At 38.9% G+C, this 17764-nt stretch overlaps 1 pseudogene across 1 annotated transcript in view; it reads left to right on the top strand.

Annotated features, from left to right (window-relative positions):
• Positions 1 to 4414: 4414 nt before the first annotated feature.
• LOC149183861 (uncharacterized) overlaps positions 4415 to 17764 on the top strand; it is a 36741-nt pseudogene continuing 23391 nt past the window's right edge. Inside the window, exons 1-4 of the transcript XR_016257214.1 lie at positions 4415 to 5260; positions 5477 to 5564; positions 10666 to 10844; positions 10986 to 11111. The product of XR_016257214.1 is annotated as an uncharacterized LOC149183861 (transcript). The remainder of the gene's footprint in view (positions 5261 to 5476; positions 5565 to 10665; positions 10845 to 10985; positions 11112 to 17764) is intronic.

Raw genomic sequence — 17764 nt, 5'->3', positions numbered from 1 at the left:
GACTGCTCGATCATATGTGTGTCAAATTCTTTCACTGTGGAGGGTGGGGAAGTAAGCCTCTAAGAGAGAGGTAGTAGTCACACCCGAGTAGAGACACACATGAAAAAGAAGGGTTCATCTAATATCCAATGGAATATTCCACGAGGATGCGACATCGATAATAGTAATTACAACACATTGTCAATATGATAAGTACCAAAATAACTGAAATAGTTCAACTACTTTAGCACAAATGAAAGAAAACATGAATTGAAAGCATTCACAAAAATATTCTTACAGAAATCCATAATCCATGCATGAAGAACGTGTGGCCTTGAAGGTTTCTGTTATTAAGTAAAATTTCCAAGACACATGTATACAATGAACATCACTAGCTCCAATAGTGGAGCATTGGAGCCACTACTTACTCCTCAAAATAATTGATTTGTTTCTCTAATGCCTTGTGGGAGGATCCAAGGTGAAAATTTCTTTGCTCATATAATAAAGGTGTATATATAACCAAGGGGTGATGCTCCACCCTCATTGTGACTCTTTGACTACCCTCATCATTTTTTTACTTCCCATGACTTTTCGACTTACATGACTCTTCATATTCCATGTGTCATTTGTACATCCACTTTACAATACATTTTGAATACCATTCACATGATCCAAAATGATGATGTGGCATATGACAACTCATGACATGACATGACATGACACTAATAACATGGACTTCTTGATGATGTGGCAGTGTCAAACCATTGTTATCGTTGTGTGTTGAGTGTATGCTTGATAATTCTCTTAGTTTCACTTCTGTATGACTTCATGATAAGGAATCTTCAATGATCTTAAGTCTTGAGTTGCAATCACAAACTAATGTCCCTTTGCTTTCTTGTGATTTCTCAACTTGCATGTTCAACTACAAGAGTGTCTTTCAGCATGTTTGCCTCCTACATCTCTATATTCATCATCCCCCCATAGCACGGTAAGGTACCTATATATGCAATTCACTCATGACAAGGTGACATCAATCTGAAATACCCCTAGTCTAAGATGGTGCATTCTGATCTATTGACTGAGCTGGAACCAGGTGACGGGGTAGGAGTGAGGGCTCAGTGACTATGTAATTGTTTAGTTCAAGCAACTTGATACTACGCAATTCACAGTTCGGGCTAGGCTAAGGAAGAAAACTACGCAGTCTGGGAGCTTGGGATGACAGGTTGAGAGGATAGGCACTTGATCAACCTATTACACATTTATGGAGGATAGATGAGCCCAAGTGACTGCACAATTACACATTTCAAGAGCTCAGGAATAAGGCTTAAGCCTTGATACTGTGTAGTGTGCAATCCAAGCTGGACTGAGGGAGAAAATTGCGCAGTTATGGGACCCACTGAGGGAGGCTAAGGGGATGGACACTAGGTGAACACATTGTGTAGTCCCAGGAGACAAGGTAGGTTGGGATATTTCTCAATTGCACAGTTCAGAAGATCAAGGAATGATCTTGTGGCTTATGATTGTGCAGTGTGCAGTTAAGGCCAAAGCTAGGAAGATGAATTGCGCAATTCTAGGAGGCAAGGTCGGGCTTGAGCACTAAAGTTACGAAATGCACAGTTCTAGGCTTGAGCACTAAAGTTGAAAAATGAATAGTTCTGGGCTTAAGCATTGAGGTTTCGAAATGTGTTGTTTTAGGCTTAAGCACTCAAGTTGTGAAATGTGCAGTGCTGGGATTAAGCAGTGAAGTTGTGAAATGCGCAATTCTGAAAGGTTGCTAGGAATTTTTTGAAATTTGGTTAAGTGTGGGAAAAAATAGATGGTTGTGAACAGTGATATGAATTGACTGTGATCACACACTTGAAACACTTTGTTGACACAAAAACTTAGATCATCTAGAGCATGTTAACAACATATTTCCCTAAATGCGACAAATTTGGGGCAAGTGCGACACTAAAGGTACGTTTTGCGATGACCATGACGACACTTGTGTGACAATGCTTAAACATTTGGGAATGAGTGTGATAGATGTTAACATAAATAGAACAAATCATACACACAAAGATATACCCCTGAAACCATCTAAACAGGCTTTGGTGAGATCAATTTTTGATCTAGCAGCTTCAAGCAAAATCTTATAGAGAACTCCCGACTATGAATAAATGAGCTCTAACTGCTAGGCTCTAAAGATAGCATGTTCTTCAGTGAACACCCCAGAAAGTGACACTTCCTTAGAAATCTCCAGAATAAAATCATCACGGATATGGTCCTTGATCAATATCTTCCTTTTGCGCGACTCTTGAATGTGGTCAGAAATATGGGTAGCCTTGTCCTACTAAAAATTGGCTAGCAGTTCAGTTTTTGCATCATAATGGACAGTCAATTGAAAATGGTTCAGAAACATTGTCTCTAAATCACCAAATGTAGAAAATGACCCTCCCCCCCCACCCCTTAACTCGATGTACCACTTAGCCACATTTCCAGTTAAGGTGCGTTGGAATAGTCTCAACCTAATTGAATAATCAATTAGGGAGTTTGGTGAGCACCATAAATGAAAAGTGGTTACATGATCTGTCGGATCCTCACCATGCTTCCCTTCAAATTTAGGAATATCATACGGAAGTTTAGTAGGGACTGGAGGCCAATCTGTATTATAACAAATCATATCATTAGTCAATTTCGAAAGATAAACCAGTGAAAATAAAAAGCAACGTATTCAAAAGTGGAGAAGGCCCTAGGTGATCAATTTCTTGAGGGTAAGTGGTATTTCGGCCTCGGGAATTTTCGCAATATCTATGACTGTAATAGCGTTCTTCGGGCATTAGTCACAATATTAAAGAATTATCACAATATTTAAGAAATCTGTCCGCTGAGACATTCACTAACTTCCGACGCAAATCCATTCACAATTCAACAATATTACTTTCTCATTGATTTTATGTGCGTAGAATAAAGTTTGTGTCCTTGCTCCACACACCCATTCCATCTAACACATACACCTTATTTGGCACATCCATATGTGTGGAGAAATGTTTGTGTCCTTGTTCCGCACACATATTCCCTCTCGCACATACACCCTATTTGGCACATCCATATGTGTGGAGAAATGTTTGTGTCCTTGTTCCGCACACATATTCCCTCTCGCACATACACCCTCTTCTACACCTCCTTTATTCTCCACACATCCCTATGATCCATACACTTGAACAATGCACTTGATTTAGACAACTCACCATGACGTTGGACGTGCCCTCTCGCTTACCTAAAGGATTTGGGTAGAGCACTCACAGAGTCAAATATAACAATGTCAATGTCAATGCTAGAGCACTCACCAATGAAATGACCATTTACAAAATTAGTCTTTTTTTAATTTTAAAGTGATTTGTGAGGCAAGCACTAACAAATAGGAAAATAAAAATGCACTCCACTAGGGCTATTATGTTCCATCAAAGTGCTCAAGGCCAACCAGAAAATGAGAAATACATTTTTCAATATTATAAAATTATTTTAATAATTTAAAAAAATCGTAAATAAAAAGAATCTTGAAAACTTTGGTTGTCCACATAAAAAAAGGCCAAAACTAATAAGAGTCAAGAGACTTTAACATTGAAACAATTACAAAAATCCCTATTAAAAACCGGGACAAAAGATATTAATACATATTATCAATATGCATGTGTATACTAAGTGATGAAAAAAATTATATTAAAATATTATAATTTCTTAACACTACTACTGCAATGAAAACATAAACCATACTACCCATAAAATCACTATTATAAACTAGACCAAAGCACATACATAGAACACGTACGAATCACTAAAACATTAATAGTCGATAAATATGCTGTTATTATATTATCTTATAAAGTAAACTATATTTATAGGCGTAGTCTAATTTATAGAGGAAATAATTATTTTCAAGAGAATTCACCAAAATCGAGCAATATAATTTCAAGATTTTTTATTGTTTAAAATATATTTATAAATACATAAACGGATTCAATACCTTGCGAAATTCATGGGGCATTCAAATTATAAAAATTATACAATTTAAACTCAAGTTTTTAAAAACCTCTATAATTTTTTGATTAAAATTAACTAGAAAATTAAAAATCTCTATCACATTTTAATTAAAATTAACCAAAAAAAATAATTATAAAAAAAAACCATTTCATCTATAAATTAAATTACACCATAGATCGACCACACCATTAAAACAGAGCTTATTATTGTAAACTAGCTACACTACATTAAAACAGAGCTTATTATTGTAAACTAGCTACACTACAGTAACACATAAACTTAACCCATCACACAAAAAACCAAAATGCTACCAGTGAGCAAACTAGGATAACGAAACAACCACGGATAAGTAACCATTATAATAACCACACCAGATAGCAGAAGAGCAAAGTAGACATCATTCATCTAGAATAATCACCGGATGATGTGGGAGGAAGTAGCAGCCTTAACCCATCACACAAAAAACCAAAATGCTACCAGTGAGCAAACTAGGATAACGAAACAACCACGGATAAGTAACCATTATAATAACCACACCAGATAGCAGAAGAGCAAAGTAGACATCATTCATCTAGAATGATCACCGGATGATGTGGGAGGAAGTAGCAGCGACCATGTTGATTGGGGTTGTTTTGATAACTCCTCTATTTTGTCGTGCCGTGGAATCAGAGTCCAAATCTGTAGTAATGTAGCGCTCTATTTTATCCCAGGCCCTCTAGATTGCGGCTCATGTATATTCATATTTTGACTTTAGGGCTCCCATGGGGGACCGGATGAAGCAGAGAATGATTGGTTTCCTAAAGATAGATATGATAAGTGCTGTGAATAGGTCAGTTCGGTAGATAATTTTAAGAAATGTAAGGACACTTCATGATTTTCTGGGTTGTTCGTGTTAAGTGCTGAAAATCCAAAGCCGTGTGAGCCAAGGGAAAATCCATGAGGAACATGAATAATCTGACTACGCATTAAATCTCGAAATTACCCAGATGAAATGTAGTGTTCCCGTGACTCATAATTGTTGATATAAATTATTTGGGATTCTCCATTTGGTGAATTGAACAAGCAGAGGATCCGACATGGCAGAAGTTCTGCTGCCAAACAGCTCAAACTACGCATTAAATCTCGAACTTACCCATATGAAATGTAGTGTTCACGTGACTCATAATTGTTGATATAAATTATTTGGGATTCTCCATTTGGTGAATTGAACAAGCAGAGGATCCGACATGGCAGAAGTTCTGCTGCCAAACAGCTCAAGGTACGTCTTCTGGATTTCATACTTTTGTTAGAATTGATTTATCCATTATTAGATGGTCTATTTGTTCAACATCTATAATCTCATTCTCTGGTATACTGGTGGCTTTGCCCCATATTTGTTTTCATTGATGGGTATGGAGGAATAAAGAAGCATCAGCATCCTGGTAATTATTATTTTTATACATTTGGTTTATTTACTTTCTTGGAGTGGTGGCAGCTTCAGAAATTCTATTCAGCTGGCAAATAGAGTCCCCATTGATCGTTTCTCTCTGTTCTTGGAACGGATCATCATCAAGCTTGCAAAGGTATGAGAGTTACTTCGAATCTCCAATTTTATTTTTTTGTTCATGCCTGGAAATTATTCCGAAAATTTAAATATACTTAACCCAGTGCCTAAACAGTAAACTTCTCTGCACATTTGTGCTGGAGTAAATAGCTACTCATTTGTTTGTGTAAATTCTTGTGTGTATTATAGACCAATAATAGGGCTTTCTCTTTCAGCTCCGTGTTCCCGCCACACGCTTCCCCACCCCCCACACACATATATATATATATATATATATATTTTTTTTTTTTTCCTTCCAAGGAAAAAATTATGGGTAAACTCATAGTATTCTCTGCATTTTGTGAATTCTGTGGAGCGCCACATTATGTAAATTGGCATTCTAGAATATAGAGCCTGACCTGGTGGGGATAACAAGTGAGGTATATAACAGAGGAAACCAACCCAAGTAATCGATTCTAATCGATTATAATCTTGGAAGCCAAACTAATATTAAAGCAATCAACTATTATTCAAATCTCAATGACTACTCAACTAATATTCAACTCTCAACAACCAATTAAGGTACCCTGAAACAGCAAGTCACGCACACATGAGCATGTTATTACCGGGAATATGCAGTGACACACAACAATAGTAGTATTCTAACATACTAACCCATAACAAGTACATGTTCAATCTTTATTTCTGGTCTCTTCACCTGTTCCAATATGGGTTCTTTACAAATTCAACTTGTACATGCAAAATGCATACATCGCTTTATATTAGTTGATCCTAAATACTTCTTGTCTTAAACTCTGAGATTACTTTTCTTTAATATTGTTTCCTCATCTTCATAACTATTTTCAACATCTCTGATCTGTTATCCATTAGGCTAGAAGATGGGTTACCTAATCACCCCTGTATCGACCCAGTGGTTTATTCCTCAACCTGATGTCACACCCTCCCTAGGATATTTAGTTTACTCACAGCTACATGCAAGGATGAACAGTGTGGCAACGTTTTTGAGAGCAGGAGTTTTATTTTCCAAAAATCCTCAGAAATGGAGCATCCTATGAGCATCATGTGTGTGTCAATGTTCCACCAAGTTCTGGGATGGGGGACACAGGAACGATGCACTGGGGAGATATGTAGGAACACCCCTAAATTTTAGGAAACTCAAGGGGATGGGGTGTTAGGGAGATGGGGAGTGTTAGGGTGTGTGTGTCTATATATATATATATAAAATTCAAATTCAAATTCAATAATGAAATACATAGATTCATACATCATAAATGATTCAATGAGATAAAAATAGTAAAATATTGTATACGTTGATTTAAATTCATAATTCATTATTCTAGAATCTGATTACTACTAAGCAAAATAGTAGATATTAAAGTTTAAGACTAGAATAGTAAATTGGAATTACTCAAACTCAAAAATAGTAAAAAGCAATTGAGTCAAAGACTTGGTCTAAGGTCATCAATATCTATAGTCAAGGCTCAAAAGTTCAAACTAAAAATGAACAATGGACGATGAACCAATGTTATTAGAACCGAACCAATGATCGAATTGGTTGACCCCAAAATTGGCATATGGAAAATAAACTAGACTAGAAAACTGGTCAACCAAAAAATGCAAAAATATTGATGTGCATCCATATGAATCCAAACCATTATACACAAATATGCAAAATTTCTCATATACATAGCAAGGGTGCATATAACCAAAATAGCATTGAGTGCAATCCATATTTGAACCAAAATACATCAACAAAGAGACTCTAGCCTCTACAGTCTAAAAAAGTTCATGGTACAACAAATACCTACATATCATCAAAATCATTGTGTATATTGGGATCCTCATCATCAATACCAACCTCTAAGCATTAAAATAAGATAGAAAAAGCTCAACATGTCAAGTTGAGATTTTGTTTGAGTGATAGGTACAAGTTTACTCGGGTCATGACAAAGGAGTTCAATAATCAATGCCACCAACATTGAGTTACATAGAGGGCTTGATTTCTTGATTAAATGCTAGTTTCATACTCTCATATATGATAGAATCCAATGGAAATGTTACAATCCCCCAAATCTTGAGATCCTAAAAACTGTTGAGCCTATTGGATTTTGAGTGGAATCTAAAATTTTAATTTCTCCATATGAAATCCAGTGAGGTTAGAACCACTCTTGAACATCTTGAGTTTAATGGTAATAGTAAAATTTTAAGTAAAAGGACTTTAAGAATTTAACATTACCATTAATTACATATTATTAATAGGGCCCTTGGGTTGAATATTAGGCTTCCCACTTATAAATTATTGTTTCAAACAAAATTTAGGGGGGATGCCCACAAGCACCCTTTTTGGGGAAATGTGTCCCCCACACTGGGGAAAGATTTCCCCCATGTCTCCCCGAGTTTCTCCAAAAGGGGGATATGGGGAAACATTTCCCCATGTGTCTCCCTGTCTTGGGTGCATGGGAAGCATGGCCCCATTCCCTTGGAACATATATATATATATATAGAGAGAGAGAGAGAGAGAGAGAGAGAGAGAGAGAGAGCATTTATATCCATAAAACAACTAGAATGCAAATTAGTTGCAAAATATATGAAAACATGCATATTTGTACATCAATGAAGATAGAAATGGCATCCATAGTACATTAATGATTAATCATTCAAGCATCAACCATCTAGAATCTAGATTTTATCAACTACAAACAAACATACAAATTTTTAAGCCATATAATAGAAAGTAGACCATTAATTTATGGAATGAAATAGGTTATCTAGCAATTGCCAACAACATGAACAAATAGTTATGTTTACAAAATAGGCAATCTACACACTGAAATATTAAGATCAGAAGGTCCAAAACTATAAATTGAGCTAGTTGCTAAACATCTCTTTACAGAAGAAGTGTTCACCAATTGTGAAAACACCCATGTTGCTAAATGTTGTAGATGCGGGGTAGCATCGCCATGCATGTTCCACCACTCCTTGACAAGAAACATTCCACCATTGCTTATATTGGGATCCTCATCATTAGTATCATCTTTCATTCTTTTTTCTCTTGTCTAGCCTTGATCCTCTAGGGGTACATCAGTGGACATCTCCCATTTTTGATGAAATTGCTTAAGCCAAGCCTTAAAATATGATTGAAAAAGCTTGACATCCCTGATCAATGATTTTGGTTTGAGTGAAGGGTACATTTTTGCTAAGGCCATGAGAAAGGAGTTCAACAATCAACACCACCAACACTAGGGAACATATAGGGTTTGGTGCTCTTCATTAAACGCCAATCACATACCCTCATACGTGATAGAATCTAATGAAATGTCACAGTCCCATCTATCTTGAAATCTTGAAAATTGTCGAGTTTACTAAATTTTGAATGGGATATGAAATTTTCTTTTTTCCATATGAAGTTTGATGAGGTTGGAACCGCTCTCAAACATCTTGAAACAATTAATGGTAATGTTAGAAAACATTTCCATTAGGGAGCATCCAAGGAGCACCTAGGGAGCGTCTAAGGAGCACCTTGGGAGGAGCATGATCCTTGGGAGTGCCACAGTCCCAAATTGCTAGGGAGTGTGCCCAAAAGGTTTGGAGTGCACTCCCACTCAGAGCATAGTTCCAAGGATGGGGGTCAGGGGGGTTGGGGAGGATGTTCTTGTAACACTTGCCACATGGTCATTTGTGCACCATTGTGCTACAACATGCATCTGTGAGGAACAATTTCTATTGTGCAATGTGGGGGTGCATCATGCCTATGCCTAGGTCTTACATGAACAACTTAATAAGGCCAAAAAATGGGATATGCATGCCTATGAATGGTCTCACAATTATATGCCCAACTACATCATGTAAATTCTCACCACCATTATTCTTGGACAAACAACAACATATTTCATTAATTTTCAAAAATGATTTTGTCTTGACTAAAGTAGCCTTTTTTTACATGTAAATTCTTTTCTCACCCTCCAGCCAGTAAGCAAGAATGAAATTGCTGGTACCTTGTGAGCACCAATCAACAATTGGTTCACTTAAAGTGGGCATAGGATTTAAATCCGAATGGGGAGGATAATGGCTTTTTCCCCATAACTACACCCAATTGACAATGTAGCTCAGGGATTTAAATCAGAGCTACATCCAATAGCTCAGGGATTTAAATCAGAGCTACATCCAATTGACAATGTAGCCCTTTTTGCCCATAACTCAAGTTCATAAGATCATCGCCAAAACTTTTACTCTTGTCATCATTTTCTCCTTACTTCATTGTCTTTCACATATCTATTTTTGCGGCAGCATTCTTCTTTTTCCTTCCTTGCTAATGTTACACCATCTTTATTATCTTTACTTTAAATTAATCTCATCAATGAACCCTATCCCTTTTGACTATCGATATGTCAATATTGTCCATATTTCTTGCTCATTTTCGATCTAAGATCCACTGTCAAATTAGAATGCAAGTGCCACTAATCACCCCCATACCTATCTAGTTGATTAATTCCACGACTTCATATCACATTCTCTCTGGGATAATTACTTGTGGTTAATCGGCCAAAACTATATTAAAAAGATAAATTGTGCACAAAAAAAATAAAAAATTCATATAATCCCAGTCATGTTCTTCAACTGTTTTTGATATCATAACTCACCCCATTGAGGGAGAAGTAGAACCCAGATTCATAACACTTATGCTTTTTATCTTATAGTTTAGCTCTGATTGGGAAGCTCGTGACACTTGTGCCTACATTGAACTAGAATAATACAGAATCAATCCTTTCTTTGAATGTTTCCTTTGAAAACCAAAAGTACATAATTCAAATTTCATATATAGATGGGGACATTGTTGGCCAGAAGTTGAAACCTTAGGAAAATGCTGCAGCTTGATAGCTATCTATATGAAAGTTTAAGATCTGTACCATGCTTTTAAGTTTTAAATATCCATGATATCAAAATTTTGAAGAATATCGCAACTGTAAAAAAAGTGTTCCTTTTTGAAGTCCTAAAACGTTTCAGTCGAAACCTGTACTCTGGTTCAGATGCTATGGCTTACTGGTGAAAATCAAATTCTCACTGTAATATGGTAACTTGACAGAGAAAGACACATAAAGTCTGGCAACCATGTGATGCAGGAGGAAAAACCATTTAATGAAGCTGAGGTATCAAAATTACAGCAAGTTTTGGGCCTTACAGCAGAGGAATTGGAAGACCTCATTGATGCTTGCACTTTTACCTTTGAGCAGGCAGCAATCCATTCTGTTTCTGCCACAAATCTTGTGGATAGTCTCAAGCTTTCGGATTGTCTTCTTCGGTATTTGATTAATTTTTAATGCTCTACCCATTATGGAACTGAAGAATAACTTACTGATTACTTTCTTTTTCAGTGATGCTTGCATTATGCCTTGAAAAATATAGGGTAACTCGGTGTGAAATTGTAAATGGATAATTCCAGCTGGAAGCATTTCAAGACTTATGGACAAGAAGTGGACATATATTAGTGACTGCATTCAAAGAAAAGTCCCTTAGTGCCCCTGGCAACAGTCAGCTTGTTGACGTTCGGTGGCGAGTCCATGTGCAGGTAGTTTTGATTTTTACAAGTACAATAGATACTAACACTTATTTCAGAAACTGATAATTACTTCCAATGATATGAATATTATCTTTAGAACTTCTAGTAAATCATTAAGCAATTATACTTCAGAATTCCAACCATAAAACAGTAGGATAGTAGAGATCATAATGAAAACAATGATGAACAAAGTCAACACAAGATTTACCCTCGGAAAACCCACTTGGGGAAAAATCCAGCAACCTTTTCCTTAAAGAAATTCTTTAATTCAACAAGAGATACAACTGATCTTTCTTAGTCAAAATGAAGTCAAACAGACCAGCAAGAGATCCCTAGTCAAACATGGTCAAAGTTTCTTCTCATCAAGTCAAGATGCTGCCCAAAAGACTCGGCCTGATCTGCTCCGATAGGGCCGAATTCCGGCCTCCTCCTGAACCCAGAAAAACTTGGACCTGCTGCCAGATATGCCCAAAAACCTGTTACATGTGCGAAGTCACTAGAGAGAGTGTGAAAATTTTACTACTGAAATCCTATTGCAGCAACTGGAAATTATTCTCCTAATTGTTAATTTTATTTAACAATTTATTTGCTGTTTGCTACAGCAAACACTGATTAAATCAGACTGGAATCTACACAAATAAAACTGTGGAAGAAAATAGTGCTGTAAGTTGAGAAAATACTAGCACACACACATAAAATTTAACATTATTATTTTTCGACAAATGTCCCCGAAAAAACCAACTTAGGAAAACTGGTGCAGTGGTGAGGGTTTTTATTATTATGCAGCAGTGAAAATCTGAGTACAATCTGGATGCCTGAAACTAGCAATCCATAGCAAGAAAACTTTGGGCAAAATAATTGAAGGGAATTACCCTTCCTCCACAAGCAATCCCGACACAACCTGCTTTCAGAAACTCGGCCTCCTGAAGCTTCTGTGCTGCTTTGCGTAGGCTCTATGACGTCAAGCCTCCAACCAGTCTTTGATGAAGTCGTTTTGCCTTCTGTTGCTGAGGAAATCGTCTCCCCGACCTTCTGGAACTTCTGCCTGGCCTCTGGAACCGAGAACGAATTTCTCTCCAACAAATCGAACTGCCTTCTTTGAAGCTACTGCGTAGTCCTTTGCGCCACCTCACTGGGATTACTCGGCCCTCTTGCTGCGGCCTCTTTGGATCTGGAAAGCTTCCTCCAGATCACTGTCTTTTCCCCTCACTCACTGCTTTGATCTCTAGCTCTCTTCGATAGCTGACTGCTGCTACTCTGTAAATCGATCTGCTAAGGAAATCAAACTGCTGAAGTGTGTTCTCCATCACCACATTGAACTCGTTTTATAATCCATTGTTGGAGCACCAACTACCAAGATTAAAACTTAATCAATGGCTAGGATGATCTCTGGATCGATCCAAGTGAGTTTCTAGAGAATTGTCACCTTGACTTAATTAATTCTGATTGATTAGCAACATTCCCTAAATTTAGACTTAGGAAATATTTAAAAAAACGACTAATAATCTAATCAAGCCATCTCTAGGTGGAATATCTAGAAACTATTTCTGGGTTTTGGAGATCTCATGTATTCTAACCTCTCTACCAAATTTCGTGGCTAGAACACATCTGATGTTACAAAAACTAACATTCCCTCTTAGCAAGGAATGTGTTCTAATACTGCACACCTTGCCACAACACCCTGTCTTTGCATCATCTCCTATCACCCTGTTGATGTTTGGCTTCTGCTGCCCACCAGCTACTGTGCAACTCTGATATACGTTGCATTTGTGCCGTTGCTTACTCTACAGAACTGCTGCCAACACCACATATGCACTGCAACTCTGTTGCTGCTGCAACTGCAACATTTGCAACTGAAAAACATCCAAAATACTAAATCAACTGAGTCTCTCACTGCTACCAGTCTCTGCACTGTGTCTGAAGAATTTGTGCTGCTGCTGACTCTGCACTGTGCTACTCTGCACTACTGTCAACTCTACACTATGCCCTCCAACATTTGACTGCTACTAGTCTCTGCAACTGTCACTCTGGTATCTAATTGCATCTACTGCCAATGATCCATCCTGCTACTGAATACTATGGGCCCCTGTAGCTAGGAACTGATCCATGAGGTTGACTCCTCAAGGACCCTGCCCATGTCTATAGCTCTCTGGGGCTACAACTCCAAGTCACCCCACCTCCTGGAGGTATATGGGCAATCATCGCAAAGTCTTATTCCAACTTGGAGGATAGCCTATCTGTCTCTGCATGTGCTGCTACCTGGCCTGCTTCTCCTCTTTGTCCTTATTCTTTAGAGGACACTGGGTACTATAGTGGCCAAACTTGCCACACCTGAAGCACTTGACCTTAGATAGGTCCTTATTTTTCTTCTCCTCCCCCTATCCTTGATTGGGACCTTAGATGCGAGGGTCACATTCTCCTCCTCCTTCACCACTTTCTGTTCGCTGCTACTGCTGCCATTGATGAAGCTCTTTAACTGAGCTCGTCTCAACTCCTCCTGCTGCAAATTGGCCCACATCTTGTCCCACTCTGGTAGCCTATCTCTACCTAATATCGTGCCAATCCTCTGAGACATTGTTGAGTGCCAGTCACACTAGCTCCGTGGGTTGAGGCGTTGCCCCAATAGTTGACAGTTGGTCTCGTACCTCCTAAATCCTGTAAGGAAGGGATCTATGCCTTCCCCTTTCTGCATCTGTATGCATCTCAACTTCTCCTCAATGAACATTTTCTGCTGCTCGAAATTTGGTATAACATGTAGAGAGCATTCCACATCTCTTTGGTCATTCCCTTGGCCGCCATATGTGAGACAATATGATCCCGGACTCCATCCAGGATCAACTGCTTCGCCCGCGCCATCTCCTTCTTATATTCCTTCAGCTGATCTGTATTCGTAGGAACTGCCACTACATTATCAATGTATGGCTTTAGGCCATATTCATCTAGAAGGAAGGACATCCTAGCCTTCCAAATGACATAGATGGATTATACGTCCAACCTATCGTAATCTCGAAGCCCTCCAGTGGCCATCTCTAATCAAGTCAAAAACTTCCTCTTTTCCTGTGCTCGACTGTTGCTTTGCTATTCGCACTCCCTTCTGGAATGCGTGACTCTGCTAATTGTTACTGCCAATCTGCAACTTCAAATTCGAACTTCTGAGGCTCGAAGTTCCCTCTGTGTGTGCTTCTCTCTTCTTCCACCCAATGCTGGCTTTGCTATAGCGAATTATTGCAAAACCCTCTACGTCCAGCCAAAAATCTGCTTAACGAAAAATCTGGGTTGCTCCCTTTGCTTATGGAATCACTCGATCTAGAAAATTGAATTTTTCTGCTTCTTTGCTCTGAAAAATCGAACTCCCTCAAGCAACTCGGCCTGCCTGGCAATGGTCTGCGCTGCCCTTGGTAATTTTGGTCTGCTGCTCTTACGAAACAATGAAATTCCTTCTTTCGCTTCTGAACTCTCTAGCTAATCAATCACCCTTTGATACCATGTGAAAAATTCACTACTGAAATCCTATTGCAACAACTGGAAATTATTCTCCTAATTGTTAATTTCATTTAGCAATTTATTTGCTGTTCGCTGTTGAAAATGCAACGAGAAAATCCTGATTTAATTTTGTCCTTGAATTAAATGAGGAATAAAATTATAATTCCACATCACAAGACAACTTGTACGAGTTAACTAAGTTGATTTGACGTAGTTGGCTCAATTAATTTGAGTTGAGGGGCTAACTTGAATCATATAGAGTGTCTCCTACATTATAGGGGCCCTGGTTGAGTTTAGTTTGAGTTGTAATTAATTAATTTAGTTTAACTGAGTCAAAGTAAGTTAAACTAGTTCCAACTGATGGAGGAACTAGTAGGAGGTCAAACAGTGGGGTGTTGCTCCATGTGTTCAACCAATTAACTGATGATTCACTCATAAATAACTCATGCATGTCAGATCTAGAGTTACCTAGTTGAGATTGGTTTTCAAGGGCAGTGTACTATCAGTTGTATAATCATCCAAATTGTACAGGTGGTGCATGCAATCAGAGGAAGGCCTATGAGGATTGTGCAATTCCAATTGAGGAATTTCCCTAATTAATAGGGGGCTAATTCCCAAGGAAACAACACAAGGAAATAGGGACTTGGGCAAGTGAGAAATTGGTTAAGTATTGGCCAAGGTTTGTTTAGGAAGCAATGAGACAAGATGGAGGTAGTGTTGGAAGAGAATGCGCTGAAGAAATTCATAGACAAAGATATTCCTAAGCCTCCAATAACAGATGCTCAAGATCTGGCAGAGTGGAGGAAATGTGTTGCAAAGGCGAGAAGGATCATACTAGAAGGAGTTCAAGATCATATTGTCTCGAACCTCCACAGGAAGGATACACCATATGTAATGTGGCAAGCCTTGATTGACTTGTTTCAGAACAATAGTGACCACAAGAAGCTGGCACTGAAGGACAAGCTTAGAAGATCAAGATGGAGAAGGGCGACACAATACCACAATACTTGAGCAGGTTCACCCAATGTCAGGATGAGCTTGGGAGTGTCGGTATTATAGTTGCTGAAGATGATCTGGTCAACCTAGCACTTCTAGGCCTTCCCAAGAGCTGACACAACTACCAGGATTCGGTAAATGGGAGGGAGAATCTACCAAAGTGGGAGCGTTTGTGGTCTGACTTGGTGCAAGAAGAGATAAGGCGGAGCATTAGAGATGGAACCTCATCCAAGCATGATGAGGAGAACTGTGCCTTAGCTGGATAGGCGAAGAAAGGGAAAGGAAATAAATTCCAATCCAAAGGAGATTCCAGTCAGGGCGACAAGAAGGATTTGTCGAAAATTAAATGTTTTCACTGTCATGAGCTAGGACACTATGCCACAAAGTGTCCGCACAAGAAGGCCACAAGAAGCCCTCAGTAGGAGTGGTAGGTGAAGCTTTTGCTTCACGATACGAGTTGGGTTTCACCCTCATTGTTTGCATGTGACATCAGTGATGGGTAATGTGTGGTATCTGGATAGTGGAGCCTCATTCCATATGACGGGCAATAGAGATTTTTTCAGTGACTTAGAGGAGAAGGACCTCCAGATGCACATCGAATTGGGAGATGATGGAAGGTATAGCGCGACTGACATCGATACTATTACTTTTCAGAGGAAGTATGGTTCTCCTCCCACGTTAAAAGATGTCATGTATGTTTTGGGTTTGAAGAAGAATTTAGTTTCAGTTGCTATGTTGGAAGACCATGGCTACGATGTGATGTTTAGCAAAGGAAAGACTTTCCTTCGTCACATAGCCACAGGACAAGTGAAGCGGGTCGGGGTTCGGGTGAAGAACCTCTACAAATTGGAAGTAGAAGACAGTGTTGCTTTGAGCACAAAAGAAGAGAAGGTGTAGAGTCGAGAAATCGGTGAATTATGGCATAGAAGATTAGGCCATCTTGACCATGGAGCTTTGAAGATCATGCAACATATTTCTACAGGACTTCCCAAGGGTGCACTAGAGCAGAGAGATACATGCAAAGGGTGTACATTGGGGAAGTACACCAAATCCACCTTTCATGATAAGGACATTCGAGCGCAAGCTATCCTTGAAAGAGTTCAATTAGATGTGTGGACCGTTCTCGACAACCTCCACAGCCAAATACATGTATTATGTGATATTTGTAGATGATTTCTCACCAAGTGCTGGATTTTCTTCATGTAGAAGAAAGATTTGACATTTTCTAAATTTTGTGAATTTAAAGCACTTCTTGAGAAAGACAATGGCAGGAAAGTGAAGGCTCTCAGTAGCAATAACGGTGGAGAATATGTGTTGAATGAATTCAAGAACTTCTATGCATTAGAAGGCATTCGACGAAAGTTAATAGCACCCCATAACCCACAACATAATGAGGTGGGTGATGTTACATGATCAGGGCCTACCGTTGCACTTGTGGGCTGAAGCATGCAACACAACTGTATATGTGCAAAATAGAAGTCCTCATCGGATTCTCGGGATGAGTACACCAGAAGAAGCTTTTTCAGGTAAGAAACCAGATGTGGCACACTTCAGGATCTTTGGTTCATCAGTTTACTGTCATGTTACCAAGGATGCAAGGAAAAATCTAGAGCCAACAACTGAGTTGGGCATATTTGTGGGGTACACTGATACACCTCACAACTATCAAGTGTACCTGCCATCTCACAGGATGACAATGGTTCGTAGAGATGTGAAGTTCGATGAAGAGAAGGCCATGAGATGTTCCCTTGAGAGGGAGCTTCAGTTACATGCAGATGAAGAGATTTTAGCTCCAAAGGAAGAACCTCAGGATGATGTGGAACAACCACATGCAGAGGAGCAGAGAGTGGAAGCACCCACTCATGCAGAGACATCCAGATATGGAAGGAAGCGCACTAGAGAAGATGATAGGTTGATGCATGATGCTAGAGAGAATGTGGGAGCACCCACATCACAACGCAGGCAAAGGAGGTCACCAGATCGACACACTGGCTACATGGCTCTAATGAGCAAGAGTGTAGAGATTGAGCCATTCTCATTTGAGGAAGTAGTGCAACAACCAGTATGGGTTGATGCCATAGTAGAGGACTATGACTCCATTATCAGAAATCGTGTTTGGGAAGTGGTCCCAAGACCAGCAAACAAGTTAGTGGTGAGTTCTAGATGGCTTTACAAGGTAAAGC

This window comes from Pinus tabuliformis, chromosome 3_2 (genome assembly GCF_031772625.1).
Source record: "Pinus tabuliformis cultivar Carrire ecotype Pingquan chromosome 3_2, CPIR1, whole genome shotgun sequence".
Classification (NCBI taxonomy): domain Eukaryota; kingdom Viridiplantae; phylum Streptophyta; class Pinopsida; order Pinales; family Pinaceae; genus Pinus; species Pinus tabuliformis.
Note: the sequence above shows the minus strand (reverse complement) of the source record. Positions and strands in the feature narration are given on the sequence as shown.